General features: G+C 50.2%; 1 protein-coding gene and 1 pseudogene across 8 annotated transcripts in view; both read right to left on the bottom strand.

Annotated features, from left to right (window-relative positions):
* Positions 1–27,913, bottom strand: part of PARP4 (poly(ADP-ribose) polymerase family member 4) — a 2,159,601-nt gene that overhangs the window by 658,706 nt on the left and 1,472,982 nt on the right. The gene's annotated exons all lie outside the window — the stretch shown is intronic.
* On the bottom strand, positions 23,144–23,736 carry LOC146801998 (cerberus-like; annotated as a pseudogene).

Raw genomic sequence — 27,913 nt, 5'->3', positions numbered from 1 at the left:
TTAACTCTGGAAAAACAGAGGTGGTGCTGTTCGGTAATGACCCCACCTTTTGGACTCCGGCATGGTGGCCGGACACACTGGGCCTCCTCCCAACACCCAAGAAAAAAGCAAAAAATCTCGGGGTCTGGATTGATGACAAACTCAACTTCAAAGACCAGGTCAATGCGGTGACTTCCTCTACCTCCTATATTCTTAGAGCATGCAGGAAAATAATGCCTTACCTCCCCAAAGACAGTTTACAAACGGTTGTTACCTCTTTAGCCCTATCCAGGCTTGACTACTGTAATGGGCTCTACCTCACACTGCAAGAGGGACTCATGCACAGACTACAAACCCTTCAGAATGCAGCAGCACGACTGATTACAGGTACACCAAAATATGCCTCTATCTCTGCGGAGATGAGACGGCTTCACTGGTTACCCATAAGGAAACGGACCCAGTTAAAGCTCTGTGCCTGGTCCACAAGGCTCTCCATGGAGTCGGCCCAGAATTCCTTAAACAAAAATGTATCTGGTATGTATCAAAAAGACCGCTTCGCTCAACAGAGGCAAAACTGATTTCGGTACCCAGAGTGCATAAAGCTAGCTGGGAGGTAGAAGCTTTGTGACTTGTGCAGCGAAGGCCTGGAACGATCACCCATTAGATCTCAGATCCACAGCAGACTTGCTCTACTTCAGGAAAGCCTTGAAAACTTGGCTTTTCTCTTCCTAAATCTCGTGCCTAGTCTCCTTGCCCGCGGGCCTCTGTAGGACCTCAACATAGCACCAGGACACCCTTGGGTAACAGTTGCGCTCTATAAAATGCAATAACATAACATTCATCCTTCTCTTGGGCCGCCAGAAGGTCCGGAAGAGGCTCGCTCTCTTCCTCCTCGCTCCCATCCGTCAACATAAGGAGAGCAAGCTCCGATCGCTCATGGTGCGCCTTCAGGCGGTTGATGTGGAACACCCTATGGGGTTGCCGGTGGGTCTGGAGGTCAACAACGTAAGTGGTCTGGCCTCTCTTCTCCAAAATGTCGTACGGTCCAGTCCACCGGTCCTGGAGGGCGCTAAGCTCTCCGGGCTCCATGACCCACACCTTCTGTCCAACATCCAACTCCACCGTCCGAGCGTTGCGGTTGTACCACTCCTTCATGACGGCTTGACTAGCCTCCAGGTTGTCTGAGGCTTCCTTCCACAGCTTGGATATCTGGCTGCGGAAGGCCAGCATGTAGCTGACAACGTCACGGGGAAGCTTCTTGGTAGACGTCTCCCACCCCTCCTTCACAAGACTGAGGGGCCCCCTAACGGGGTGGCCATAGAGCAGCACAAAGGGGCTGAGCCCGACTCCCTTCTGCAGCACCTCTTGATAGGAAAATAGCAGACAGGGTAAGAGGACGTCCCACTTCCGTCTCAAGTCCTCGAGCAGACTCCGGATCATCCCCTTCAGAGACTTATTGAAGCGCTCTACGAGCCCGTTAGTCTGGGGGTGGTAAGGAGTGTAGAACTGGTAGGTCACTCCGCACTCCTTCCACATGGCCTGCATGTAGGCCGACATGAAATTTGTGCCCCTATCTGACACCACGACCTTGGGGAATACCACACCGGTAAAAATCCCCATCAAGGCCCGCGCCACCGCAGGTGCAGTGATGGTCCTCAGAGGGATTGACTCCGGATACAGGGTGGCGTGGTCCACCAACACCAAGATGAACCGGTGTCCCGAAGAAGTCGGCGGGTCCATCGGCCCGACAATATCAATGCCTACCCGCTCAAAAAGGGTACCGACAACCGGAAGCGGTTCTAAGGGGACCTTTAACTTAGTCCCAGTCTTGCCATTCGCCTGGCAAGTCTTACAGGTCTTGCAAAAGGTGTCAAAGGCGACTCGCATTCTGGGCCAGTAAAAATGTGGGACGAACCGAGCAAAGGTTTTGTCCTGGCCCAGGTGTCCTGCTAGTGGTATCTCGTGTGCCAATTCCAGCAGAAAGGCCCGGTAGCATTCGGGGACCACTAAGGCCCTTGATGACTCGAGCACCGGAGCCTTAGGCTCACTGTAGAGGAGGCCATCCTCCCAGTAAATATGGTAATTGCCGGTCTCTTGGTTCGTCGCTTGGGCTTCGGCCTGCCGCCGCATACCTTCAAGCGTGGGGCACTGTCTTTATGCCCGACAAAATTCCTCCCGGGTAGGCCCTCCTTGCCCCTGCCACTCTGCAGGGGTCGGCAAGTCCCCCACGGGAACAACATCCACCTCCGCGGACTCCGGGGTCACCTCCGTGGGCTCCCCATTCATCTCACAGGGTGCGTCCTCCACAAAGTCCTCTTCATCAGCATTGGGCTGAGCCATTGTTCCAGGCTCCAACCCGGGTTGAGTTCCTTGCCGGGCAGCCATGGACCTCGTGACCACGCAGGTCCACCATGGTAACCCCAGCATCTCAGCATGGGCGTTGAACTCCACTTCCTTCCAGGCGGTATGTTCCAAGTCGTTTCCGAGCAGACAATCCACCGGCATGGCAGGGCTTATGGGAACTCTCAACTGGCCTGAGACTCCTCCCCACTCAAAGGGAACTTGGGCCACAGGGTAATGACCCAGGCTGTTATCAGCCATTACCACCGGGTGGAATACTTCAGGAATTACCTGCTCTAGGGACACCAGCTGACGTCTTACCATCGTCATTCTGGCACCCGTGTCCCTCAGAGCCTCCACCTCCTCCCTGTTAACCTGTACCCTCTGCCGGTACTTGGCAGTGTTCGAGGGCAACTGTGTCACTGGGACCATCTCTCTATCCCGCAGTGAAACCAGGGTCAGGCCTATCCACTCACCCCCCTCATCTAGGGACAACTCCTCCCCCAGCGCTACACTAGCCACCCCGGGGCTCTTACCTCCTGTGGGGGCTGGGGTCCGTTTGCGACACTGGGGATCCCCCTTGTAGTGTCCAACCTCCACACATTCATAACACCGGACAGTTCTGGGCTGCTGACTCTTGTCAGGGTAAGTGGGTTTCTGTGATCCAGATTGGGGTGGAGAACCTACCCCCTTCCCTTGCGGTCTATTTTGGCAGCCTTTAAAGAACTCCTTCTTTTTATCTCCCCCCTCTCTCTTCTGGGTTAAGCCCTGTCCGCCTTTCGGGGTGTCTACCCCGGGTCCCCTGTGGGACACCCGAGTGCTAACGCAGGTATCCGCCTCTTCCGCTAGCTTCCGAGGGTCGGTCAGCTTGCGGTCCACCAGGTGTTGACGCAGCTCTGGAAAACACTTATCGAGGAGGTGCTCCCTTAAAAACAAGTTGTACAGCCCCTCATAGTCGCTCACTTCGCTGCCACGCACCCAACCCTCTAAGGTCTTACGTGCATAATCAAAAAACCCACCCAGTTCTGTGTGGGAAGCTTATGGCTGTTGCAGAACCTCTGGCGATACTTCTCTGGGGTGAGACCAAACTTCCTAAGCAGTGCCTCCTTCATGATAGGGTAATTTGTTCGATCTTCCTTTTCTAAAGTCAGGAGGGTATCCCTTACCACTGGAGGTACGTACCGATACAGGCCACCCCCCCAGTAACTCTCGGGCACCCCATGAGCTACCAGAGACACCTAGTACGCCGCCAACCACTTGTCTATGTCATCCCCTACAGTAAAATTGGCCACCACCTCCTTCGGTAGATAAAACTTAGGCTCTCGTGGAGCCTCAGCTGGTACGCTGCCACCATTCCTGTTGCCTTGCGCCCCTAGTTGCAATGCTCGCAACTCCAATTCCTTTAGGCTGAGCTCTTGCGCAAGCTTCCTTTCTTCCATGGCTAGCCTCTTCTCCTCTCTCTCCTTCTCCATCCTAGCAAGCTCTAAGCTCAATTGCCTCTCCTCCCTCCTGTCCTCGTACTCCTCCACCAACACACTTCCTGCTGACACACTACTACCTGCCCTGGAACGTCTCCCTGGCAACACATTATCACTAATGTCCACCTGCAGTAGGTCCAACTCTCCTGGAGTGCCCGGTTCCCCTCGAACGTCCGGCACTAGCCATGCCGTCAAGGCTTTCTGAAGCTCCTCTCTCTTGGCGCCTCGCTTGACGGACACCCCATCCCCTGACATAACTCCCTCAGCTGCGCCATCGTATACATCTCTAGTTTGGCCAGCTCGAACTCCATCCTGACAGGTGGGGCCCCAGACAATTCAAGGGAAAAATACAAGGACGTAGGCAACAGGTTCAAAACAGGAGCCTATACACTCAAGTACACAGTGAAGGGCAAATTGTCAGGCTTGCAATACAACTGGTGTCCAATTGCGGCGCACACTGAATCCCTGTAGGGTGCTGCACAAGCACAAGTCCCAATCCCACCGCTGAATACCAATGTTAGAACTGGGGTCACCAATTCAGACGTGGTAGCTTGGCGCGAGGTAGGAAGGCACCCGAAGGCAATGTGTAAAGCAGTTGTGCAGCACTCACCCAAATGGAGTCAATGATGCGCACATAATGAAGGACACCACACCAAGTTGTTGGGTAAAAAACAAGATCCTTTATCTATTTCAAGTTGGGGTGAATCAACTAATTTCAGGAATAATGCGGATACTTTCAAGGCAACAATAAATTCATTCAAGTCAATGGCATAGTGGATCTCAAGACAGCAGTGAATTCCTTTCAGTCAACAGCACAGTTAACCTCAGGGCACATTGAATTCCTGTAAATAGGTCTGGGAATCGCAGGGCAACATCACAGTCAAAAGGGTAAATAGAGTGGGTAATCTCAGGACAGCAAATAATTCAGGCAGGTAACCACTGCAGGCAATTTCAGGGTAACAGTTAATTCATTCAAATGTCCAGTGCAGATAATCTCAGGGTAACAGTTTACTTATTCAATTAACCATAGCGTGAATAACCCTCAATTCACTCTCCTGGGCAGTCTGAGGTTCACCCTAGCCCCAACAGCTGGACAGTACGTCTTAAATGGGGCCCCCCGAGGCCCGGTTGCAGTTCCCTGGAGGGGGAGGCAGACACGGGGCTGCCACTATCTTACGGGACTCACCTCAGCAGCCCCGCTATCCCTGGTGATCGTCGCCCTCCTTCCTCCTCCCCCAGGGGGTTACCGGTGTGCCTTGGGCCTTGGTAGGCCCTCGCAGTCCTGTCTCGGCTTGGGGGGGAAAAGAGACCGGGAGCTCCCGCTCTCCTTGGAGACCCCACGTGGGTGCTCCATGCTGAACGGCGCGTTCAGGTGCAGCGCCTCGGAGGGCAACACGTCCCGGCTTCAAGCGCGGGCCACGCTCCGATCTTCACGGCACCTGGGCCGCGGCGGTGATTCCGGCGATTAGGGCACGTCCAGACACCGCGCGGGATCGCAGGTACCTGGGCTACAGCGGTGATCGGGGGCGATTAGCGCTCGTAGGGCACAGTACGGGGTAGCATAGGCGGAGTATACCTCCGAGGGGAGCACAGTCCCATTAACAATGCGCTATGGGGGCACAGCGGAAGTTTGGTTTCACCACAGAGGTTCCCCCAGCTCCAGTGGTGCCCCAACTGACTAGTTCAGTTTCCCTCCTTTGCTCTTATATCCCCAGGTCAGGTGACCCTCCTGTAAAGGCGGCAAAGCATAATCCCTCCCAGGGCTGGAAGGTTCCAGGAGCTTCCACATAACTGTCTATGGGGAAAAAAGGCGGGTTGGTAAAGATACTGTATCAAGATGTCCCAGCCTGCTCCTAACCACTAGCGCGTGTATGCAATGGCCACTCCGCAGTAGCAGGGGCCTGTGGCAGCCATGTTATTAGGAGAGAGCACCTGCACCTCAGCACTGTTTGGCAGTGGTAAGGCGCCCAGAGACCTAGGGCCAAAAAAAGAGGGTAGCAAAAATGAGGCGACAAGGGCAAAAAAACGGGGTAAGACCACCCTAGGGTTGACAGGTCCAACACTGTCCTTAAACGTTACTGGACTTATTGGCAAACTTGGGCCACTTTTTTTTTTTTAGCTATTTGGTTCCCTGATGGGGGCCACTTTTATTTTGGTGGCCAGGCATATTTTTCGTCCCAATCGGACCCTGGCTGTTTCCAGTGAGATGCAAATATGCTGTGCTTTGCCCCATGCACACAAACTGCACCAGGCCTAATATAGTTAAATAGTCATATATTTAAGTGTCTTAGCCCAACATGCCTGCTAGACACATTTCAGTACACAGTCCTACACGCACTTTCAATCAACTGCTGCACCCACACCCCTCAGGCACTCAGAAAACAAAATTGCCTTACAATTCTGAGGTTTGTGTTGCTTTGATGATATGCAATTACGTATGTATGTGCAAATTCAATTTTTTGCTTGTGCTCAAATTTGGAAAACCTTGCCTCGCATCTGTCAGAAACGGGCAGTAAGTAACCAAAGCTTGTAGAGCACGAGGCGCTAGGTGGCGCCAAACCAAGATGGCCGTGCTTTAGCAAGGCTCTCGCCCGACCGGGCACTTTTTCTATCCTTAAGAGCATCCTGACCATCCTATCCTGCCTCTTGATATCTCCGTTGGACGCCTGAACACTTGTGGAGCACAGCGGTATCAGCGGCGTCGCTGTAACCTGACGACCGGCTGGTGAATCGGCGTGTGTTCGCCTTGGCGGAGTGACTGGTGGCGCTGTGGCCAGCGGAGGCGCGGCGTCGGCCCGCCAGGAAAGTCCGAGGCTTTCTGCGGCCTTGGGGCCGCGACAGAGACGTCGCCCCACGAGAAGAGCCTAGCACGAGAAGGAGCCGGGAGGTCGCGGAGGGGATGACAGCGCCTGCGGTGCCCTGGAGGTAGGGGCCTTCCCCCGAGCTTGGGGGTGTGACAGCGCGATCGGCTGCGGCCCGGGACTCGGGCGGCTTCGACTCACCTCTGGATGCAGGAAGCTGTGGGGGCCCGGATACCGCCATAATTTGCCCGACGCTGCTTTGGCCCCTTGGAAGAGTTACCTGGCTGGGAGTACGCCCCCCCCTTCTGTTGAACTGACCTGCCCCGGTGGGGTGCTAGCGTGCTTCCCGCGATTCACGTGGGGGAGGGGAGGAGCTCCCCGCGCGCTGCGGCCTACCCGGCCGGGATACAAGCACCGTCCGTCTACCCGCCTGGATTGAGGGCCGGCGTGGCCCGGAGTCAATATAGGCCAACTGCCCTGGGGGTGAGTGGAAACTCGGGGGAGCGCCTTCTCCCTTGGCTTGCGGTGGAGGCAGGCGAGCTGGGCCCGACTGAATTATTGGACGCGGCCTCCCCCCTCCTGCCCTCTCGCCCTCTCCCTTCTGTGGCCCCCGGCCGAACAACGCGTCGTGGCTGCTGGCGTGGCTGGCCCCGGACGCAGGGGCGCGCCAGCTCTGGGGTGCGGTCTGGAAGCTTCCCGCCCCGGGATACTGGGACGGGGCCGCCTGCCGGTGGGGAGGCGAGTGCATACACTACCGGGGCCTGCGACAGGAGTGGGCCCAGCTTTCTACGTGCCCCGATCTACGGCTCGGGATCGCCGCTGAGTTGGCGCCGGTTCGGCCGCCCTTGTGCTGAGGGGGCCGGACACGGCGGGGTCTGCCTGCTGCTCCCTCCTTCCACTCGCTCACTGTACGGGGGCCGCGAAACACCACCCCTCACGCTGCCCTTCGGGGCCTGCATCACCGGACTGGTCTGTTCTCGCCCCTGGTTCGTGGGGATCCTCCTGTCGTCCGGGCTGTCGGGGAAGCCTGGTCTCCGGAGCGGGCCGGCCGGGCCATGGGACGCAGCGATGCCAGGCAGTCTAAGCTGCCGTTCGAGACCAAGAAGGCCCCCGTGACGGCGCCGGAGTCGGGGAGCGATCCGTCTGCCGCTACTGCCGCTAGTGCCCCGGACGATGACTGGAAGTCCCTATTGGTGAGCATGAAGCACAGCCTGTCGTCCATAGACTCAAAAATAGACACCATCAATACCCGATTGGACAGTGTGGTTGCTAAGCTGGAGCACCATGATACACGTATCAAGGAAACGGAGGAAAGGATCTCTACCCTTGAAGATGGAGCCACTTCTACCGACAAGCAGGTAACCCAAATGGACAGGCTCCTCAAAATCATCGCGGATAAGAATGAGGATCTAGAGGCAAGGTCCCGTCGCAATAACATCCGCGTTCTGGGCCTTGCGGAGTCCACCAACACAGGGAAATTGTCGTTGAACTGTTTGGGAAAGAATCCTTCTCCTCACACCTCATCGTGGAAAGAGCCCATAGATCTCTGGCTGCCCGACCTCCACCTGGGGCTCAGCCGCGGCCCGTCATTGCGCGCTTCCTTAACTACAGGGACCAAGACGCGGTGCTGAGACGCGCACGGGAGATTGGCATAGTGGTGTATGGGAATGCCACATTATCCTTCTTCCCCGACTTCACTGCCTCGGTACAGGAGGCCAGGCGGAAATTCGCTGGGGTAAAAAAGAAACTACAGACCCTGGAGCTGCCCTACGCCATGCTCTACCCTGCGAAGTTAAAAATCTCTCATCAAGGCAGGCTGCATTTTTTCCAAACTCCACAGCAGGTGGAAGACTTCCTCAAGCATCATAAGAAAGACATAGCCGAAGCTAGGGCGGGAGGGAGGAGCTCTGGGGCGTCTTCGCCGATGGCACAGCAGGACTGATCGTGCCAGGATGGCACTCCGGACTCGAGCGACCGCCGCTGCTGAATATACACGTCATGACTAGAAGTATATATCCCGGTGAGGCATTTATAATGTTTAGAACTGCTGTCTGAGGAACCGATATATCTTGCAATCTGTGCCCGGTCACCCGCCTCCGTCCCGCACTGTGATACCAGAAGCTTATCTGGTTTCTAGTGGGTGTAAGTAGAGAGGCGGTGGGCAGGTTTGGTGCCCTTAGGCATAATCCCCCGATGGGCGAACCCCCATACACCCCATCCCTCAGTAGGGGGGGGACATTAGTTATTTCCTTTTTGTTGTTAGGGTTGGTATTGGTTGGGGCTGGAGGGGTAGGGAGGGAGCTATATACCCGGCTAGTAGGGAGTGCCGGTGTGGGAGGGTGCCAACTCCGCCTTGTTTCAGAGATCTTAGACTCATCAGTACTCCACACATGGAGCTGGGAGGGGGCGGCAGTTGTTGGGGGGGTTTGTTCTCTTAGTGAAACTGTGTGCTACACGACTTTATATGCTATGACAATATGCCACGGATTTTTATGTCTGTATGAATGAAAGACGTAGTTGACTCTCGGCCCACTGTGCAATTTCAGCTTGTATCATGGAACGTATGAGGGCTGAACAACCCGAGGAAGAGGAGACAGGTCCTGGGGTATCTAGACAGGCAGGGCGTGTCTGTTGCTATGTTACAGGAGACGCACCTATTACCGGGTGGGTCCCCCTTATTTGCATCCCGTTGGGCGTCATGTAGAGTGTTCTCATCCTATTCGAACTATGCTAGAGGTGTCACGATTTTGGTAAGACGGGGGTGGGGTTTATACCTGCCGGGACCGAGGTGGACTCTTGCGGCAGGTACTGTTTGGTCTGGGGGACGCTGCACTCACACACAATACTTTTTGCTTGTTACTATGGCCCCAACGTGGACGATCCGGCCCCATTTCTTACACTGTGGGGGAAGATTCAAACCCTGGGAATTGCTCATGTCATATTAGGGGGCGATTTCAACACCGCGCTTCGGCCTGCGACGGACAGATCACACCCTCAGTCGTCACACTACACGCACACCCAACGCACACTGTTAGGCATAGTTGACGAACACCACCTGGTCGACGCATGGAGGCACTCACATCCCTCGCTCAGACAGGGTACTCATTACTCAGCAGTGCAGTCTACATGGGCACGCATAGATTACATATTCCTGTCAGCCGGTCTTTCTCCATGGGTGGCTCGGACACTGCATCTTGCCCGCACTTTCTCAGACCATTCTCCGGTCCTCCTATCACTACGCATACCCGTAGCGGTGTCCCCTTATTTGAGTTGGCGCCTAAACCCGGCGCATCTCACGGATTCGGCCTTCAGGGCGGAACTGGAGCAAGATATTCAGGAGTTTTTCGAACGTAATGTTGATTCGGTGTCCAGTCTTTCCACGGTCTGGGAAGCATTCAAAGTCACTGTGAGAGGCTGGTGTATAGCTAAAGGGGGAGGGGTCCTTAGATCTTTGCGAGGGGATCTGCGCAAACTGGAAACTGAGCTGCGCCACTTGGAGGGCGAACTGACGCAGCGCCCGTGGGAGGCAGTAACGGCAGCGCAGCTAAGAGAGAAAATGACTGAATATACTGTAGCGGCGGATAAGGAAAGCAAGTTCCTAGGGAAACCGTTTGTGGCGCGGGTATACGGCAAAGGTGACAAACCCGGTAGAGCGTTAGCCTCAGCTGTCCGTCCCCCTAGGTATCGCAATTACGTAGCCTCCCTGCTAGACGAACAGGGCGTCCCGCAGCGTGACCTCCTGGATCAGCTTCGGATCCTTACGGACCATTACACCAGACTCTACACCTCACACAGGACGACACCGATCAATCTACATGAGTATCTCGATGACACGGCTATAGCCTGGCTGGGCCCCTCTCAGCAACAATTCCTACACCACGAAATCGAATTAGACGAAATAAAAGAAGCTATAATGTCCATGTCTTCGGGTAAAGCACCGGGTTCGGACGGGTTACCGATTGACTTTTATAAAGCTTTCATTCACGTCCTTGCCCCGGTGCTGAAGCAAGTATACTACACTGCGCTAGAGGAGGGCTCCCTGCCGGCTACGATGCGCGAGGCCCTTATCACGTCATTGTTGAAACCGGGGAAGCCACCAGAGCAATGTGATTCGTAAAGGCCTCTGTCGTTGCTGAATGCGGATATTAAAACACTTGCAAAGGTACTGGCCACGCGCCTTAATCTTCTGATGGAACGCCTGGTCCTCCCAGACCAGGCGGGGTTTGTCCCTAATCGTGCGACTGCACATAACCTGCGCACCCTGCAGGCTGTGCTGCAGGATATCGACCCTCGGTGCGAGGCTGCCGCGGTTTTCCTAGACACCACTAAGGCGTTTGATTCCCTGGAGTGGGATTACCTTTTGGCGCTGTTGGAGCGGATGGGCATTCCCTTCAGCTTCCTGAACTGGATCCGGTTGTTATATTGCCGGCCACAGGCTACGGTCTTGCTTAATGGGGCCCGCTCTGCCCCCTTTGTCATCCGCAGGGGAACCAGACAGGGGTGCCCCCTCTCTCCGGTGCTGTTCGCTATCGCGATTGAACCCTTGGCGGCCAAACTCAGGCAGCACCACAACCACCGCTCTCTTATATATCCAGAACGCCAGCTACTTATTGCCCTTTACGCAGATGACATAACCCTTTATGTGCACAAGCCGCAAGAAAATCTAAACCCTTTACTGCGGGAAATAACCAAATTTGGAGCCATAGCTGGAATTCAGATAAACTGGGCGAAGTCGGCCTTATTCCCCTTGACTGACAAGACCCTGCAGTTCCCTCTAGACTACCCCTTGGTATGGGAGTCGGAGGAGATTAAATACCTGGGCATCAGAGTGACCAGAAATCGGGAGACCCTTCTCAGGGCTAATTATGGGACAGCACTTGACAAAATTTCTGATAATGTCACTAAATGGATCCATCTCCCGCTGTCTATGGCAGGGCGTATTTCCCCGATCAAAGATGGTGGTGTTGAAGCCATCTTGCTTGTATGATACCAAATGCTGTAAGCTTCTAGGCCCTGCTAAGTTGACATGAAAAGCAGTGCACAAAATGCCCGTACTTTACCATTCGCTTCAGAGACACAGCTTTTGTAACACAAGGTTCGATCAAGAATAATACGTGACAGGGAGAGATGCTCATGTAGACACAGCCATTTCAGCATAGCACATTTTGTAATATGTCTGGTCCTTTCTATTATGTTGCAACTATTAACTGGAAAAGCACCAGACCTATATCTTACATTACAGTGGAAAGTCCCAGAAGCAGACCTAGGTCACGCAGGCGGCAACAGTACTTTTCGGACCTTAAATGGTATATAACTATCTAGGCCCTTGCAAATTGGTCAAATGAACTATGCTTAATTTATGAAACATATGTTATGATGCTACATCCTCTGTGGTTTAGACCTATAAAAACTGTCAGGCACGTCACCTCTTTGGGCACTCAGTGACTTTGTTGGTGCCCCCGTGCTGCACGTTATTTCGTTGTTGGTTCTTCTAATAAACGCTGTTATCTTACCCTTGACTGAGGACCGTTTGTGTGGATTAATTTCTTGCTTATATTTCAGATTCCACATTTGGTGGAGAATGCAGCTTCCAGACCACTGGCGATTTCACGGACTGGCGGCCTGGACTCCAGCTTCCATCAGGGTTCGGAGACGTGTGGATGAAGGATGATTTCCATTTGCCTTCCTCTCTCCTCCGCCTCCCTTGGAACGCTGAGGGACTGTCTGCCCGTATGTTGACTTTGCTTTGCCTCTGGCTCCTGCTCTCTTTTCCTTTCTCTCTCTCTCTCTCTCCTATGTCAAGGGTAATATGCTTGTGCCCGGGTGACATATATAAGGTCTGCTTCCCCGACTTGTGGGACACCTCAATGGCTATCATTACGCCTGTACTTATCACTTTCTTCTGTGTTCTTTTTGTGGCTCTCGTGATTTGCTTTGCGGTCTGTCATCATTCGGATGTGGACTGAGTTCCTGTTTTGTGTCTGCCCCTCGTTAGAGGATGCAGACAGGCTTTCTCCTCTGGTTCCGTGCGTAGCTCTTGATCTCTGACATTGCTGCCGCTCTCTGCCTGAATTTTTACATGTGCATTTTTGCTCTACCGTTCAGTTCCTGGTCCGGATTCCCTCCCCTCCTGGCCGGTGACAGCGCCCTTCTGCAGGTTCCCAGCACGCAGTGACTCCCTGGTGCCAGGCAGCACCTGGCTGATGGCGTGCCGAGGAGGGCGACCTACTGCACCCCCCTGTCTTGCTAGCAGAGAGTCCCCGGCCGTTGGGGGGGGCAGGACATTCACGGATTTTTCCCGTTGACTGGATCAGAGGTCGGTACGCTTTGCCAGACTCAACAGACGCCGGTAAGTTTCCTTTGGGAGTTATGTACTCCAGTTTGGGTGGTAGCAGGTAGCTCCTCGTTTTAGAGTTGTAGCAGTTTCGCTCCCCAGGTTTTGGGTGGTAGCAGGTAGCCCCTCGTTTTAGAGTTGTGGCAGTTTGGCTCCCCAGATTCAGGTGGTGGCGGTTTTGCACCCCTGACAGCGCGCATCCTGTTTGGTACAGGTACGATATCGTGGGAGTGGCGGTCCCTGGACTGCCCCTCTTTTGGTTGCAACGGTTTCTTAGGGCGCCAGTTCTCCAGGTCCCTGTACTCAGGTCTGGGCCAAGTTGCCTCACCTCAGCGCCGCTGGACCCGGGTACCCAGTTGGGCGCTGCCTCCTACTGGACGCCTGAGGCGGTCTCCAGCTGTGCCTAGGGAATTTCCTAGGCACAGGGGGGGGGAGTATCAGTTGACCTATTTGTTGTGGTTGACCTGTTTGTTGTTGTTGATTTATTCGTGGTTGCTGACTTGTTTGTTGCTATGGGAATTCCTTGCATTTTTTTTGTGTACTACATAGGCCTCTTATATATAGTGGCATGGTTTGGTTAGGGTTCCAGAGCTTTACTAGTCTCTGTATGATGTTATCTCTTCTTTGGGTATTGTGACGCTAACACCACTAACATTTGACGCTGCTAATCTGTCTGACTGCCCCATATCAATTGTCCTGTACGCCATCGTTCAATAATAATATACAGGGCAAGTGACCCTCTGCGTCCTGTCCCTGAGACCTCTTGACGTAATAAAAGTCCCCCCGTTACTATTTTGGGATTAGCGTAAGGGCAATACACATACTCTTAGTACACAGCCTCTTTGACAGCGCTGCGCGCAGGGATGTGTTTTGTTTCATATGTTTGCCTGCACTGAATGTAGAGTTCACCACCCTGCACTATCTAGTGGATTGCCTGACAGACTCCAATTCCGCCTAGCCGCCCCTTCCGCCAGCTTATGGATAACGGAAGATTGCAAGGAGGCGGAATTACTAACCTTCCTTCCGACACTATTCTGTCACCTTTTCTTCCGTTCATGGGACGCCAGTATTTAGCACCCAGAACTATTTCTCATTCTCACTTATGACCGCTTGGGTGAACTTGAAGTAACTGATCTGTCTGTTTGCCTGACGAATGGCTAACTCTGCTATCACGTCAGCTGGAGAGTGGCTGAGAAGAGTATGATCACGTACGTTAACCCACTGTGGTGGTGTCTGTCCATTGTCCGGCGCGAGGCCCCCACCCATCTGTCCGGTGTGTCTGCCCCGTCCCTGTTTAGCGCTTGCACTTGACACACTCCACACTGACCTCTCACAATGGGAAATTCACTGGGTAAAAACAAACTAGATAACGCTCAGCCAGCCCCCCCCCCAAAGACTCCCCGGCATACTAGGTGGCCCTAAGCCAAGGACTCCACTCCATACTATTTGTACATAATGGCATGACATGACTGCTAGAATACCGGACTTACAGTCCCCGTGTCAAGGATAGTACGACATGAAAAAGTGGTGACCAGAGATCAGTTGGCTCTGGTGCACTGCCTCCTGATGGATACCAAGGGTGGTCTCCAGATGTGAATAGGTGTCCACCTACTCACAACAAGGAGGGTGTTGGTATTGCATTATATGCATTAATTTGAAGCGCTGTTATTGTATTGTATGCATTTATTTGAAGTGCTTTTATTTTTGATATGCTGTCTTTGATTAACTATGGGCTTGTTTTGTAATACTCTAGCAACAGAGCTCTTGGACCCTGAGCTTGCACAACAAATTTTGGGCAGGCCCACTCCGACTATCACCCGTAAGGGGTTGATAGAAATAGACACATCCCTTCAGTTAGATTAATGTACATGAGTGAGCACGCTGCTCCTCTGTGAGGAAGTGGGGGGCGCGCTGAAGTGTGTTTACCCTTACCAGTGCAAAGTAAATGTGTTTTTAGAGAGGATACATTGTGCGTGCTAAACACATATTTATGCACTGGTATTCTCTACCACAGGGGCACAACCCACCGAGCTGTCCCATGATGAGCAGACCTTTTGCAAATTTCTCGTGCACAAACTCATAAATGGGGAAGTTAACCAAATAGAACTTTTGACAGGATGTTTCAAAATACTGCTTCTCTTGTAACTATGGGACAGGACGCAGCCTATGCACCTTTCAAGTTCTGCAGAAAGAAAAATAAGCTGTTAAGATTATGCACAGAAAAATAAAATACAATACCGCGTCTTAATGGGCTAAGGTCCTGAGGCCCACTGTGCTTCTAAGCAGAAAGCTTTGGCCCTAAGACTAACACAGAATACGGGAACAGCCCCCCTCTCTCCATATTATAGTTGCGATGTTGTCAAATTTACGTTCCCTGATTTCTTTCCAAGTGCCCACAACGCACCACATTGATAATGCCCCTGTGAAATGTGCTCCCTCCACCTGGGGAAAAGGAGAATAAAGTGGCATCTCATGTCCTTTACCAACGTATTTCTGAAAATGACGTGTAGAACAAAGAAGAGGGTACATAGAACTAATGAGACAGGAAGGGAGACAAATAGATGGAAGGGAACGCCTGATAATTTTATAGAGTAGAAAGAGTGAAAAAATAAATAAAGCAATAGTTACTGAGAAATGGCCAGCACGGCCTTTGATTATATGATACATTAAGGGGTTAAAGAAAACTCTTTTGGACTGACTTTGAAATAACGATCGTGGGCTGGCCACAGATTCTGGGCATTGCGCCAAGACTAAACCACACTCTACAACAGTTTTCTGTGGGTATGAACAGAACCGGTTAAAAAAAGAAATGTATTCTGCGCAGCGGAGAATGGAAGGGAATGCCAATTCTTAAATGTATTCTAACAAAATAGGATTGAATAACTGTTAGAAATTATTATTGTTTAAGGTTCATTTAAAGATTGGTGAAGGAAAATGTTATTTTGTGTATATGCACTTTAATAAGTTTTGGTGCAACATTTTCAGATGCAAGAACGGCAGAGAAAAGATGTGTGTCGTACGTGTCTGTTTGGTGTCTTGTCAATTGACATTGTGAGGGCCAGAGTGATGCTATCCACAGGTCCCCCACCCCATCTCCCAGAGTGATTTACAACAGGAGATATTTGCTATTTTAAAGGACAAAAGATTCCATTACATTGCGCAAAGGCTACTTAATTAAAAAGCAGGGGGAACAGAGGACCCTCCTGCCAGTTATCAGGTTATTTCTGTGCATTTATAGGTATTGTCCCTGTTTCAAGTGCTGGTTTTTCGAAGTGTGCATTTGAACATATTAGCTATTGAGCTAAAAGATGAATGATCTGGGTGGCCTGGGTTCCCATTATTAAAAAAGATGTAAGTTGCTAAGATAAAAATGAAATGCCCAGGATAACACAATAAGGTCATGTTAGCTGGCTTGTTTTTCCCATTTCTCACTCCACAGACGGCAGCCTAACATATAACGTCACCATCCTCACAAGCACATATACTAGGTATATTGCGCTCTTAAAGGGTTTTGCCTAAATTGAATGGAGCAAGGAGAAGTACTATGTTATGTATGCATCTAAAAGAAATATTGTGTATGTATATTAATGTTTTTCATTTCTAGGTTCTTCAGAGTTGCAGGATATATCACAATTTATATTGTAAGGGGAATGCGCTAAAATGCTTTTGAAAGCAGTGCATTCGCCAGGGACTACAAAGGATTGGGCAAAGAGTAGTGATATTATGTTTATTTATTGTTCTTTAGTAATGAGTATATGCCAATGCAGAAGGATAGTGCGCATTGAATAACTGTGCTTCGTATTATGATGTTTTAAGGATACAATGTGTACAGATTTATTATGTCTTTTAATGTACAGGTGCAGTCTTTAGGGGTGTTAGTGAATAGGTGTCCTGTGACAAAAACCACTTGTCCCTTTTATGCCATGCAATGCGGCGACAAATTATGGCAGCAATATCATTATATAAGATCTCTAAAATAGCATTTCTGATTATGCCAGGGCTCCTTCCATAGTAGGGTTTGAATACTAACTATTACCTTATGCTGCCACGTTCCACAGATCTACATACAGAGGATGGAGGTAATGGTAGGAATGCTGAGACAGGTTGGATTTTTACTCCTGAAAATGGCAGACATAATACTTCTTCCAAGGTTGGATAAAAGTGGATGGAGGAAAAGTGAGCTTGCAAACACTCAGATTTTCGCATGAGTAGATCTACACCTGCATATTTGCTCATGCTTAAATGCAGTTCACAAATATTTTCTAGGAGTACTATTTCTTGCCCTTCTTCTGTAAAGTCTTGTGAATTAACAACAGTTGTATATCTGCACTTAATGAAAGGACGTGGGTGCACTTTATTTCATTACTCGGCCCCTAATAAGGTCTGGCATTAACAAGTGACCTTCTGTGTTTATCAAAATGTTGTCTCTTTCCCTCTCTCTCCATGAGGGGATTCCTCACACCCACAGGCCAACAAATATAACATGCACAGTTGATAAGTGGCCTCCTCCAAGCATTACTAAGACCAACCACAGTGGCTATAATAAAATGTGCAGCGCACACATCATCAAAGGAATATGTATCAAAGGGCAACGCATTTATTGATGGGGAAGAAAAGACAATAGCACTGACAGGCTGCCAGTTAGCAATGGTACAAATAACAAGCAGCGAGAAGAATACTAAATATAACAGTGACTCAGTACACTCTGACCCAATATATATTAAGAGGAAGGTAGGGGAGGATGAAAAAGAGAAATGGGCCAAAGGAGAATGTGTGCAAACAAAGGAGGGGTTATGGACAGGGCCCAATGGGAAGATATGCCTGCCCTCAGCAATGCTTCCTTCTATCACATGCCTTTTTTCACGATCTCTCACATGTTGGCCGAGATGGCATGAATCAGACTGTTTTCCCAATGCTGGTACAAGTCCAAGTTCTGCCAAATAGCAGAAAGACTTTGCAGGCAATGCACTGTTTGCGCACAATACAATACTGGAAAGGGCACACCAACTGCACATAGTCATTTCCCACCTCCCCACAGACTATTTGAAAGCCTCCAGATGGACTTCCTAGACATGCCCACCACCCACAAGTACAAACATGTGTTGGTGATTGTGTGCATGTTCAGCAAGTGGCCCGAAGCATACCCAACAAAGAACTGTGATGCACATACGGTTGCCAAATGCCTCCTACAGGAACTTATCCCACGCTTTGGAATACCAGCCCTTCTGAGCTCCGACAATGGGCCAGCATTAATTTCCCACGTCATAGGGGGAATATGTAAGGGACTTGGGATGACACAGAAGTTACACTGCGCCTATCACCCTCCTGCTGCGGGCGCGGTGGAAAGGAAGAACGGGGTGTTGAAAAATAAAATTGGGAAAATGTGTGCATCAACTGAACTTTCATGGGTAGGTGCACTAACACTAGCCCTGCTGGCAATGAGGAGCACGCCAGATAGGGTAACAAAGCCCAGCCCGAGAAATAGTATTTGGCCACCCCATGAACATTGCAGGCCACATGTCCACAGCCCCACTATCAATAACAGACTACCTGCTTTTATGTTATTGCAAGAAATTAACAGAGACCTTACGTTATCTTCACCACCAGGTACTGCAGGCTCTTCCAGAGGCAACATCTCCACCGCCACATGACCTGCAGCCTGGTGATTGGATCTGGGTAAAGGTCCACACCCGACGGCACTGCTTCCAGCCAAGGTGGAAGGGACCTCACCAGATCATCCTCAGCATAGCAACAGCAGTGAAGTGCCAAGGGCTGACATCCTGGATCCACAGCTCCCACACCAAGCAAGCAGACGCACCAGACAGCAGACAATGAGCTCTACCAGCACCACAAGCGAGATCTGAGGCACCTCGCAGGTACAACATTCGATCAAGAACGCAAGACAAGACGAATGGGAAATAAGAGGCAGACCTCGGGGCAGGCTAGGCCTCCAACAGAAAACAGAAGACACCAGAGGCAGTAACGTACTGCGCACAACAAACACAGGTCCCTGGGTATCATCACTCCAAAGACGTCTGTACCAGCTACTTTCCAAGGGAGTGCCAACTGTCATGTGCTAGTAACCTCTGACAGTACACCATCAAGGCACCAACGTTTTCTTCTAAATGGTTGACTGGTGTCTGCACCAATAGACCCCTAGGAGGTGCATCACCCGCTAGTTAGATATTAAGGACAAGGCTTTGGAACATCAAAGAACAGAATTGAACACTTGGTTGAGGGTATGCAACTACCTAAGTAGACCCCAATTACGACAAATGCCAGCAACAAGATCTGGAAGGCTTAGATCTATACAAGTGAGGGTAGAAGAGTAACAACTAATAATTTATATGAGGTTATTGTGTCCTGGAATAAAATTAAATAGTGTGCTGGAACTAACTGTGCCAAATTCTACGCTATTGAGTGGGTTAGGAGACCTGATCTTGCAAGACATCTCGTTCCCCACTTTTGGACATCAAACAACAGCACAAGAAATAACAGACCTTTGACTTGACATTTCGGATTGCGTGATTTATGCAATAGAAGAGATCTGAGCTGGTCTTATCAGAGACATTAACTAAACAAGTGAAAGAAAGGAACAATGCCAAGTACAAAGAAGAACGGACATATTGACACCAGTCCCATGGATATTAGTGACTGCACTGATAATAATATTTGCAAAAACAATTGAAATACTGTTCATCAATGGCCGGCAGGGAGGTGGGGGGTTAGAAGATAGTGATTTGGTATCAGATGGGGCAATGTAGAAGCCATCTTTCTTGTATGATACCAAATGCTGTAAGCTTCTAGGCCCTGCTAAGTTGACATGAAAAGCAGTGCACAAAATGCCCGTACTTTACCATTCGCTTCAGAGACACAGCTTTTGTAACACAAGGTTCGATCAAGAATAATACGTGACAGGGAGAGATGCTCATGTAGACACAGACATTTCAGCATAGCACATTTTGTAATATGTCTGGTCCTTTCTATTATGTTGCAACTATTAACTGGAAAAGCACCAGACCTATATCTTACATTACAGTGGAAAGTCCCAGAAGCAGACCTAGGTCACGCAGGCGGCAACAGTACTTTTCGGACCTTAAATGGTATATAACTATCTAGGCCCTTGCAAATTGGTCAAATGAACTATGCTTAATTTATGCAACATATGTTATGATGCTACATCCTCTGTGGTTTAGACCTATAAAAACTGTCAGGCACGTCACCTCTTTGGGCACTCAGTGACTTTGCTGGTGCCCCCGTGCTGCACGTTATTTCGTTGTTGGTTCTTCTAATAAACGCTGTTATCTTACCCTTGACTGAGGACCGTTTGTGTGGATTCATTTCTTGCTTATATTTCAGATTCCACAGTGGTTCTTCCCAAATTGCTATACCTTTTTACCAACATACCATACAACCCAGGTTCCTACTTCTTCCGGGCTCTTAACTCCCAAATGTCGCGTCTAATCTGGGGCGGGAAACAGGCCAGACTCGGGATGCGGACCCTCACGTTGCCTTACCACCAGGGGGGTTTGATGTGCCTAATTTTCGGCGCTACTACGACTGCGCCCAAGGGCACTTTGCGGCCTATTGGCTACACCCCCCACCCTTTATGGCGCACCTGGCAGTAGAAGATGGGTATATGAGGCCTGAGCAACCTTCAGGTTATCTATATTCGGAGGTCCGGATCGGGGATCGTGACCCCACTACGGTGAACTGCACAGTACGGGCCTGGAAACGCATTGCGGAACATCTGGAGGTCAAATTCCTATATTCTCCTCGTATGATCCTAGCTCATGACCCCAGACTGAGTGTTGCCCGAGAGGAACTCGGTCGCAAAATGCTCACTAGGCTCGCAATCCGCATGTGGGGGGACCTATATCACCAGGGGAGTTTCCGCACGGCGACACACTTCTTTGGCGAGAATTCCCCGTCGGCGATGGATACTTTTCTTTACGTTCGGCTGCGGCAAAATATAAAGGCTGTCACGCCTAATTTCCCGGAGGAGCCAGTTGTGTTGGCGCCTCTTCATACACTGTTGCAGGCAGACACTCCGAAACATGTAGTCTCCATGTTATATGCCCATGCACAGGCGGCTCCGCCCCCCTCCCTCAGAGCACGCGCGGACTGGGACAGCGACCTGGGGGCCCAAATGTCGGACGAACAATGGGAGGAGAGTTGTTCTCATGCCACTGCAGTGACGGGCAATGCTCGACTTAGATTAGTTCACTTTAAATTTTTGCACCGCCTCTACTATACCCCTGTCAAACTGTGCCGGTTCGGACTGAGGGATGACGACCGCTGTGGGAGGTGCAGGGGGACGGGCGCTGACTTCCTGCACCTGGCCTGGACATGCCCAGCCGTTGCCCCTTATTGGGAGGAGGTTTTCACGGCCCTGTCCGAGATGATCGGGGTGGTCACCGCGCCTTGCCCTGCTCTTGCCCTGCTGGGCCGTTCGCACCCGGTGCTGAAGGCACATCGGAAATTCTTCGCTTTGGGTCTTCTGCTGGCGAAACGACACGTGGCGTGCAGATGGGGACGTGGGCGAGCGCTTAAATTCAAGACTTGGCTGGGTACGATGTCCACTTGGCAGGAAAGACTTCATCAGTACGCTGACCTCTTGCCCCCCAAGTCGCGGCCTAGGGATCTCTGGGGGCCCCTCGTTGCGTACCTCCTGCGGGCTCGGAATGATGACGTTTCCGAGGACGGCGGGACCGGGAATGTAGAGAGAGTTAGCTCATCCGCCACGTTTTGTCCTGACCCTCCCCTGTTGACTACGGCGGTAGATTGATTTCCTTGGCCCCCTTTCTCCTTCGTTCCCTCCCCACGTATGGCATACGGACACTCCCTGTACGCCCGGATTGGGTACCCGCTTTCTGGTAAGATTGCATTCTGTGCACAGGTTACACGGGTGGGAGGGGGTGTGAGGTAGAAGTCTCCCGGGACTACGGACACCATAAAACCTACCCTACCACAGCGCATGCTGCGTGGCATTGACAGATGTAGCACCAGTTCACGTTCACTAATTGCACTAACGTTATCTCCTCCCAGGTCATTGGCTGGGTCAGTTAAGTGCAGAGCAACATCACACCGAGCTTGGACCATACCCAGCAATGGGACGCTTTACACTATGGCCCTGCACTGGACAGTTCCTTACGCCACATACTAAGTATGGTGGATATGCACTGGGGGAGCACAGTTCTTATTGGAGTTCAAGGTTGGTTATCACAAAATGAAAAGAAACCTCATAGAGTCACTGGTCGAGCACCACTTGCTGTTATTACTGCCAATGTATGCATCCTTAAACAGCTGGTATATACTACTCCGCGGCCGGCCCATGTGGGTTGTAGGCAACACGCGGTGTTCTTGAATTGCTCCTGTTTAACAAGTGCTATAAGTCTGTCGAACTGCATGTTGTTGCTGCCGGCCTGGTACCATGGTTGTAGGCAAGAAGCTGTGTACTATCTGCTACTGACCAATAAAGGTTTTCCAAAAAAAAAAAAAAAAAAAAAGCTTGTAGAGCACTTTTTTTAAACAAACGATAACCGTATTTATTGTTTTTGTAAAGTGCCTACACTGCCATGCAGTTGCTTCACAGTGCTGGGTAACAGAGGGCAGTTTACAGATTGTGCGAATGTGAAGCAAGACGTTGACCTGACGGTTGTCTCCAGTTCGGACAGTGCTAGCTGGGCCAGTTATCTAAAAGCATGCCTCTGACCAGCCATGTTTTGAAGTTGCACCTTTGTTGTTTTCAGAACAAGGAGGAGTATAGAAACATTGTATGGCAAAAGTGTGTATCTCAAGAAGAACACGCATACGTTAAAAGTCTGTGATCCTGCTGTTTCACATAGAAGTTTACATTACACGTAAAATTATGAGAGCTGTATTATAAGAATATGAACATGTTATGAGAATTGGACAACTTTGTTAGAGCCGCCATAATGGATTCTACAACTTTGTTTATGCCATAAGCACATCATGTATATTGGGTTACAGTATGATGCATAATGGAATTGCATGCTATGCTATGCTGCTCTATGCTATAGGGTGCCACATTTTTCTATGTGTTATGTTACTATGTTATGCTTTGATATCTTATTATATTATTGTGCTGCAGTGCGATCTGCCATTGCTGGTTTATAGATTACAATGGGCAGTTAGAAGTCTGCTTTAGTGCGTTAAGACACCAGGGTGAGAAGTGGTAAAAATTTAGTTTATATAGCCATCACCAAGAAGTCTCTTACCTGGGAGAAGGACAGCGTGCAGCAGTTTTTCTGCTGCATCTCCTACGTCTTCATGGGCAGAACCAGCTCCTCTGAGAAAGAGTTCCTCCTAAGCAGGAAGTGGTTCCAAAACTTCTTGCCGTTCTTCAGGTCTTTGGGGTCATTCTTTCTCTTCTCGGGGGGAGGAGGTGGGAAAGCGTTGCTCGGATCCTCTAATGGAATGTTTTCGGTGGCTGGCATTCCCCAGTTGCACAGGCTGCTTTCCAGATGAAGCTCTATGGGGGGTAGGCTCAGCCTGGCCTTTTTTCCTCTCTCCTGGCATCTTGCTTCCTGGTGGATGTAAGGGCTCGACTAGGTCTGGCTAAGCAGCCAGATCAGGCTCACCGTGATGCAGCATGTCTTTGAAGGCACTGGACTCAACCGCCAACATGTCAATGCCTGGGCCTTCCCTCCCTTCCGAGTAGGACCTGGTCCTGGTAGGACAGCAGTCAAACTTTCCGTCTCCTTTTGTCCTGCAACTCTCTTCCCAGCCTACTCTCTTCTAGCCAGGTCATCACCAAAAACTGCAACAGCAGCAGAAGCATCTGGTTCTCCTCGCTTTCTTCAAGGCCTCAGGCTATGTCAGGACCACCTCTTTATACCAGAAGCAAGGGAAAGGGCTTGTTGGCGACCAGTCTAAATTCAGAATGCAGCAGTGATGCATTAACTGAAATTTGTTTCTGTGTTTGAAAGGCTGGCAACGTATTTGAATAACCATGTTTAAAAATAAACAATACAATACAGAATTAAATGGCCCTGCTGGATGTTTGAAGAATGATGCGCATGACTGTGTTTAGTTTGTGGTTTTGTCCCGACAGCATTCAAGCTGGGACTTAGTAGCTTGCTGTCTCTCATGTTTGAGCCTGCAAGTAGCAGGGTGACTCACAGTGGCGGCTGGTGCACAGGGGCGAGATGGCATCGCCCTGCCACCGTGGGGGGCTTAGAAAAATCCGAGATGGAACACCGAGCCGCTAGCAATAAACTGTGCTGGCTCCTCGGTAAACAAACATGTCCAAAATATGCCTTTTTAGGTCTCTCCTAGCGTTGCAGCTTGCATGCGCTGCACGCTCTGCGAGGCATATTGTAGTAGGGTAGGTTTTAGAAGTGGAGTGGAAGCCCCGCTCCTTTTTAGGTCTCGTGAGCCAAAGGCTCGAAGAGACATTTTATAACTGGGCATTTTCAAAGTGCTGCCGTGGCCTAAAGCTACAGTGCACGTGAACGTGCACGCGCGCAGCCGCCAATCACTGCTGCGCGCGCACCACTCGCGTGCTTGCCACACAGCGCTCCCGTCCAAGCGATCGCGATCACTTGCTTTGATCGCGATCGCTATTACTTTCGTTTTCGGCCGCGCGGCCGAATGCTTGTTTCCCTCTGTTGTGGTGGGATCCATCTCAGCACTAATGACTGGGACTTGGCGATTGGCCTTACAGAGATCCAAGAATAATGACTCTAAGGGAGGTGATGAGGAGGAGCAAGGGCATCAGTTGTTAGGTTATTGCATAGCTGATGCTGAGAGTGTTTGTGGTGGATGGCTGGGTGGAGGGAGAGAAATGCCCAGCATATTGCACTCAGGAAAGATCTCCTCACAGGGGTTCAAACATGGAACAAGCTTTGTCAATGAAAGCCTTTGGGGGAAATTCATTACATTTGTGATGTATTTGTCGTAGACAGCTAGGGAACAAAGGCAACTACTTCTACAGATTGTCTTTTAATAATTTAGGAATCCCAAGTGTATTGTCCCTTTAAGCATCGAGCTCTGTATTTGTTACGATGATTTTTCTCTGTCGCTTCACATTTTAGTTACAATCTTCCTACGTCTGTTCTGTACTGTTGAAGCTTTTTTTGATAGATCAAGCAACGAACGCCAAGCAAAATCAGCCAAAAACGTTCAAAGCAGCTTCACGCTGGAGGAGGCCACGCCTAAAACCGGGCAAAGGGGGATTGCTTACATGTCCGGCAGCTCACCCAGCTCTGAGTGCAGCTCTGTACCCTGTCGCCCAGTGGGGAAATATCCACTACAACACCCCTGTCAACAATGACCGCAGCAACGGTACTTGACTCAAAGTAGACCAATTCGAGGGCTATTTTATTTTAAATATTCCTGGTTTAACTCCTTTCCCTGAAAATATTGCTGCTCGCTTCAGTGACAACACCCAAGTTTCAAAAATCTGCGCAGGCGCGGCTCTTCACATGTACCGTAAGGGCCAGCTCAAATGCCAATCCCTCTCAGGAACCTACTTATAAGTTAGTGTAGCAGGCAGGGCTTTAAGTGTGATGGAAAACTGTAGGGGCGTGGTCGATGTAATAAGGGCGTGGCTTAAAACACGTAAACTGGAAATCTGTGCTTAGCATCGTGTGCCGTCTGATTGGTATTTGGCTGCTTCTGTCATTGCATCCATGTATATATTTTACGTAAGTAACTTAACACTTAGCCAGGACCATTGGCTTTGTCAATGGTTGTTAGTTGCGTAAGATAAATAAGCAACAAATATGGCTTCTGTATAGCATATTGAGAATGCTTCGGTTCTGACATGGTGAGACTGTGAAAGAACTTAACGAGCCTCTTTGAAGTGACATCAAAGGCAATGAAGGGTGGCACTGCTGCAGAGTTAAGATTTATTTTTTTCACCGAGAGTGAGGGCAAAAATGGAGAGCCCGATATGGACCCGTCTCAGCACCATATTTTTAGAACTGCAGGTGCTCCGCACCGGCAGGACCCGGCCCACTTAAATCCCAGGTGCAGCTGAACGGAGGTCTCGGTGAGTGGGGGCCCTGTGCGCCTCAATTATGGACGTCTTTCTACAAAATATAGTCGAAGGGCAGTTGAGCTTATTTCCCTTACCTACTTTATGATACATTGCCCCCTTGTTACGGTGCTGAATTTTATATCATCGTGAGCTCCACGGAATCTGCCCTAATGTGCTCTTAATACCTCCCAGTCTCCTCCCGCCAACTCAGAACCTTCCAGTCTTACATAAGAGCGAAGACGCTAAACAGAATCTCAAGCATCCACTCTGCTTCCACTTTCTATTTAATCAGGTAAACCGTAAACGTGTCCTGGTCTGGGCAATTAAGACTTGCCTGGCACAACAGTTACTCCATCTCGTCCAGTCAAAGTCAACTAGAAATGCGCGCCGTCTAAATATGCCACCAAACCCTATTTAGCGTGCTCATTAACAGCTCTCTGTCCACGCTCCAGCACCAGATGCACATTAAAAGGAAGGCTCGTGTTGCCGCAGACTGAACGTTTCCTTAACTTTAGACTGCGAATTGTACATTTAAAAACAAATACATTTTATTGCATGCATTTAACAGTGGCCCTCTTTGTCTCACGTGACGAGGTAAATCAACAGTTGTGCAAAACCAAGGAAGGCACCAGTGCCAAGCAAGGTTATAGTGGGAGCACTCAGCTAATAGGTTGCATTCTGTACCTATTTGAGGAAAACGTATCCATTATTCTTGTCTTCGAATTTCCCTTGTGCTGCATGAGCTAAAAATATCCTGCTGGCACTAGAGACGCGCTGTAGGCAGGATCATTAAGAATCTACTGTGTGAAGAATGGCTGCACCTTGCATTGTGCAGTCGTCCCTGTATCTATTATGTGACACCAAGAGACAGAGAGAGAGAGAGAGAGAGAGAGAGAGAGATAGATAGAGATTTACAACATCTGACGTCTGCTTTTGGATAAGAGCTGCAATCATTAAAGAAAAGTAAGCGAGGCCTTTTTATCTTTACACGTGTTGCAAAGTCATGTTGAGACAACTGGAAACAAGCATTGGCATAGCCAATAGGTCTCGCTTTTGGGACCTTATAAGTGTTTAGCCATGCAACAGTTGATGTTGTTGCACCAAGGATTTTGTGCTGCATAACTAAATACTTATAAGGTTCCGAAAGCGAGACCTATTGGCTATGCCAATGCTTGTTTCCATTGGCTTGCGTCATCATCCATGCTAACCGCTGGCCTTCGATTGTAAACGAGGCTTCTTAGTCCCTCCTTGTTACCGCCCTGTTTCCTTCTGGGAAGGCCCATCCGGACTGGATCGTTTACTTGCGGCGTTAGACTGTCTCCTTCAATTAGTCTGTAAAGCATTTATTTTTTTATTTGCAGCGCGTTCTTTCCTGCTTATCATCAGAGGGCACCTGTTCTGTCCCATGCACTTCCCTCCCACCCACCCCCCTGCTTGTTTACTTAATATTGACATACTTTATCAGCGCAGCGCCCATTTCACGAGCGCTGCACTGGTGTCGCATTCACTGTTGTCTATTTCCCGGCTCCTTCGTCTCACTTTGTGTGCTCTTTCCCTCCCCCAATCAGTCAGCAGGCTCCAGCAGAGCCAGGTGGGCGAGAGGGAGGGTTGTACTGCAGCCTACTCCTGGGAGCTTCCCCGGCCGTGGACTGGCTCTGGTCTCCGGGGAGTCGAAGGGTGTTTATCTCCGGGCTGGTTCACACACGTGGCGGTGGCATCGGTGTTGGTCGACGAGTGAGTAAAGCCTTTTTCAGTTGTTCAGCCTGTGTTTCAGGTCTCGACGTGATCAGCCTTAAGTGGTGCTTTTCAGCAGACGAGGAGGATACATGCTTAAGTAATAGTGACTGACTCCCGACCAGTTATTAAAATAGATTTATTATTAATCCCCGACTGGCTTTTAGGCCAAGTTTTCTCACAGTGCATTAAAAGCTATTGAGCTGAATAATTGCAAAACTACATGATCAGTTGAAGAGAA

This window comes from Triturus cristatus, chromosome 8, assembly GCF_964204655.1.
Source record: "Triturus cristatus chromosome 8, aTriCri1.1, whole genome shotgun sequence".
NCBI classification, from domain to species: Eukaryota; Metazoa; Chordata; class Amphibia; order Caudata; family Salamandridae; genus Triturus; species Triturus cristatus.
The sequence above is the reverse complement of the archived record's forward strand: the minus strand, read 5'-3'. Positions and strand labels throughout refer to the sequence as shown.